The sequence below is a fragment of the Pristis pectinata genome, chromosome 22 (assembly GCF_009764475.1).
Source record: "Pristis pectinata isolate sPriPec2 chromosome 22, sPriPec2.1.pri, whole genome shotgun sequence".
Lineage (NCBI taxonomy): Eukaryota > Metazoa > Chordata > Chondrichthyes > Rhinopristiformes > Pristidae > Pristis > Pristis pectinata.
Genome location: NC_067426.1, coordinates 9,843,466 through 9,848,315, shown reverse-complemented (window position 1 = coordinate 9,848,315; position 4,850 = coordinate 9,843,466).

The following is a 4,850-nucleotide window of genomic DNA, read 5'->3' as shown; positions in this document are numbered from 1 at the left end:
ATTTTGTTTTGAGTTGTGCAGAAACCTATAATTGTTGGAAACTTGTAGCCTGTAGTCAATGAAAGACCCATATGCAAAAATACACTATCCTGCCATTTAAATTATTCCTGTATTAGGCTACTGAGAATGGAGCTATTGTCTGAATAGTACTGCATTATCTGACACGCTGTTCAGTCAGTCTCTGTCACAAGTCACCATTAAGAAAATAGCTATCAGTAGTCTGAGAGCCCTTAATATTTAAATGCCTTTTACAGGTACATTGGTCTTGAGTGTCTGGTTTAGCTGCATTCAGACATCTGGGGGCAAATTCCACCCAAAATTACACTAGTTTTTGGAAAGTAAATTACTTTCCCAACTTTTTGTTCAAAATCATTTTCATCTTTAAGGTTTTTAACATATAGAACTCTTCCAACATGTGTGGTGATTATAGCATTATCATTATTCTAACTTATTATCCTTGATGTTTGACAAAGTTGGCAGGGGTTTTAAATACATTAGATACCCCAGAGTATACAAAATGATCCCACTAGCTGTATATTTGACAATCTGCTAAACGAGGGAAAGATTGCATTTTCTTTAGAATATGGAACATCACCATTACATTTACTTGATGATGAACTATTTGCTTGATGCATTCAGAACCAACCTGAGAAACTTGTTTGTTCTTACTTTTTCCTTGCTGCCAACTTGCATATTTGTAATGTATCTTTCGAAATTCAAGGTAACCAGCCACCTGGATACTTTTCATTTGGATTCTTTTCATTTGCCTAGCTTGTTAGTTGCAAGACTCTGGTCATGGCTCCAACCAAAGACCTGACACAGTCAACAAAGAGCTGTTATACTTGATGGTAATCTGAGTTTGAGAGTCAGGGACTTAAAATGGGCTGGAATTGCAATGACTCCAAAGGTAAGGTGGAGTGATTTTAGAGTACTTAGTCTGAATGTGCTTAGTTATCGAATATCAGGAGGATACCAATCCTGGAAGTATCCCAGTCACTTAGTTACATTGCATTGGTGGAATTGCTGTACCCCATGCTATCAAAAGCTGCCATCCTCCATCAAACCGGCTGTCAGCAACACAAGGCGCAGTTGTTGCAAATGTGAAGCTCTGATTTGATCGTTTGATCAATCATACATCTGCAAACACAGGAAATTCGGGCACCTGCACTGAAACCACTCTCTTCCAGACCTTAAAGCATGCTATTTAAGAAACCATTTTTCACACAGACCATTTTGCATAGATGAAGATCTGTTGTAAAGTGAATTCTTGGAAAAGTACCAGAGTAAGTAAATATTTACTAAGTCGGAGTTTGTTCCTGCGTTAATCAGCAGTGGTCCCCTAATGCAGAGTATAAAGCAGTGTTTTGTTTGCCTTGGGGGTTTGTAAGATTTCATGGAATATTTGTTCAAATTGCATTTGCAAGAGTGTTCCGTGTGTGTGTGTGTAGGGGGAGGGGGGTGGAAGGGTTACATACTTCGACCACCCCACTCGGTACTGAATATACAGTTCTGGTTTCCATGCTACAGAAAGAATATAGAAACTCTGGAGAAAATGCAAAAAGTTTTCGCTGGGTCTTAGAACCCAGAGCTTCTGGCTATCGGAAAAGGTGACGGTCTGGTGTTCTGAACAAAAAGCTGAGCGAGGGCCGAATGTCCTCCAAAATAATGAGAGGTTTTAATGGTTTCTACTTGTGAGGAGGTGGGGTCCAAAATTAACAGCCATAACATAGAAAATAGAAAAACTACAGCACAATTCAGGCCCTTCGGCCCACAAAGCTGTGCTGAACATGTCCCTACCCTAGAAATTACTAGGCTTACCCATAGCCCTCTATTTTTATAGAACATAAACTAAAGGACAATCCGTAATTTACTAAAGAATTCAGGAGAAACATTTTTTCCGGCTCGGGGGGAATTGTGGAACTGCATGAAGTGATTAAATGTATCCAAGGAGAATTCACACAAGTTCAGCACCGGGAAATGAATATAGTGTGCAGTGAGGGTGGGTAACGTAGGGTGGGAACATGGATACGGCCCTGCAGTATTAATACCAACACAGGCACCTTGCATCAAATGTCGCTGTGCTGTTTATTGTCTAGTATTAATATTGAATGAATTAGGGGGAAGTTAAATTCTTAAAGCCTATGATGGTGTTTTAATCCGGTCACGTGGACCCGTACATCAAAAAATATCCTGCCTCTTATTTAAGTAGTTTATTGGCGGGGGTGGAAGATCGATAGTTTATTGCCATTTGAATGAGATTAATGGGGGAAAATAAAAGTTGGGGGGCATTTTCAGCAGGCAAACTTCTAGATTTATCAATGAAAAACACTATGATGCTGGAGGAACATTGACCGCCTGCTTTTCTCCACGGATTCAATGTTTCTGGGTGGGACCCTTCTTCGGGACTGAAGATAGGAAAAGGGGAAGCCCAATATATAGGAAGGAAAAGCAGAGCAGTGATAGGTGGACAGAAGAGGGGAGGCCGGGTGGGCACGGGGTGGTGAGGGGTAGATGCAGGTAAGAGATAGTGATAGGGAGGGGGGGAGAGCAGATCAACCAGGAGATGGGTCAAAGGTAAAGAGAAAGGGGGAAAAAAAGGTAGAAAAATGAAGCTAGGAAAGGGAAGAAGAGAAGAAGCATGGTTGGGGGGGGGAGGGTTACCTAAAGTGGGAGAATTCAATGTTCATACCGTTAGGCTGCAAGGTTCCAAGACGGAAAATGAGGTGCTGTTCCTCCAGTTTGCGCTTGGAATTCTCCTGGCAGTGGAGGAGGCAGAGGATTGACATATGATGGAGGGGGAGGGGAAGTTGAAGTGACTGGCAACGGGGAGATGCCAATCGCGGTTATGGACGGAGCAATTACATTCTGCGAAATGGTCACCCAGTCTGTGTTTGGTCTCACCAATGTAGAGGAGGCCACACTTGGAGCACCAAATGCAGTAGATGATATTAAGGGAGGTGCAGGTGAATCTCTGTCTCACCTGAAAGGACTGTTTGGGTCCCTGGATGGAGGTGGTGTAGGGGCAGGTGTTGCACCTATGGCGGGGGCAGTGGAAAGTTCCCAGGGTGGGAGTGGAAGGAGTGAACCAGGGAGCCACGGAGACAGCGGTCCCTGTGAAAGGCTGAAAGGGGTGGGGAGGGGAAGATGTGCTTGGTGGTGGGGTCCCGTTGGAGATGGCGGAGAATGATGTATTGGATAAGTAGGCTGGGATGAAATGTGAGGACAAGCGGGATCCTATCCCTGTTGGGTCTCAGAGGGGTGGGGGTGAGAGCGGAGGTGCGGGAAATGGCAGAGATACGGGTGCGAGCTCTCTCGACCACAGATGGGGAGGGGGGAGCCCCGGTTAGAAAAGAAGTTGGACACTTCGGATGTCCCAGAGTGGAAAGCCTCATCGTGGGAGCAGATGCGGCAGAGGCGGAGAAATTGAGAAAAAGGGATAGTATCCTTACAAGAGACAGGGTGGGAGGAGTTGTAATTGAGGTAGCTGTGGGCATCAGTGGGTTTATAGAAGATGTCAGTGGATAAGGAACCTCCTGAGATGGAGATGGAGATGGAAAGACTGAGGAAGGAGAGAGAGGTGCCAGAGATAGTCCAAGTGAATTGGAGAGCGGGGTGAAAATTAGTGGTGAAATTTATGAAACTTTCGAGTTCTGCACAGGTACAAGAGGTGGCACCAATGCAGTCATTGATATAGTGGGGAAGGAATTGAGGAATGGGGCCAGAATAGACTGGGAACAGACACTGTTTAACGTAGCCAACAAAGAGGCAGGCATAGCTGGGGCCCATGCGAGTGCCCATGGCTACTCCCTTGGTCTGTAGAAAGTGAGAAGAATGGAAAGTGAAGGCGGAGGAGAGTGTTAGTGGAAAGGGGAAGGTTCTGTCTCTGGTCAAGAAAGAAGCAGAGGGCAGTGAGGCCGTCATGATGGGGAATGGAGGTATATAAGGACTGGATGTCCATGGTGAAGATGAGGTTGTGCGTGCCGGAGAACTTAAAGCTATGGAAGAGTTGGAGAGCGTGTGATGTGTCATGGAAGTAGGTGGGAAGGGATTGGAGGGGGTGGGGGGTGGACAGGATTGTGTCCAGGTGCGAGGATACGAGCTCAGTGGGGCAAGAGCATGTGGAGGCAATAGGTCTTCCAGGACCAGCATCATTGTGTTTTTCATCTAGATTCCAGCATCTGCAGTCCCTTGTATCTTCTAGATTTATCAATCGTGTGCTGCTCTTCACTATACAAGTGTTCAAACTAGTAAATTGTGTTGTCAATCGTTGTATTCCTTTTACCCCGACCAGTCTGGAGAATACCCCATAAGAAGTGTGATCTGGGATGCACCTACAGAACAGAATCATTTGGTTAACCTGATTTGGGTAAAATGTGGAATCAGCTATATAAAAAAAACTCGAATGTGATTTACGAATAGTGATTTACGACAGGCTGCAGAGTAAAAGGTCAGGGTTTCCGAGTATCTGAAAGATGGTCAGTGCCGCAATGGAGAGGCCTGGGCGAAAGTGAAAAATGCAAAAAAAACACAAAAGCAACGTCTCTTTTGAAGGTGAAAAAAGTCAAAGTCAGGTTAGAGAAAAACAATCTCAGTGAAGTTCGGGCAGAACCTGCAGGGCAGCGTTGAAAAGTTGCATTTCGCAGTTACCTGATACTTTAGCTCAAAAATCGCCCTCAGTAAAATATTCAGCCATACAACTGGACCATCCCAACCCCTATATATGTGGAGGTTATTTTCTGCTGATGGGGGGTGGGTGGAAATAATGGGCATATTCCACTAAAATAAAACTTCCAGAAAGTTGATTAACGGCTTTATTGTGTAGTTCTGAATACTGTTGCTTGTCGATATTC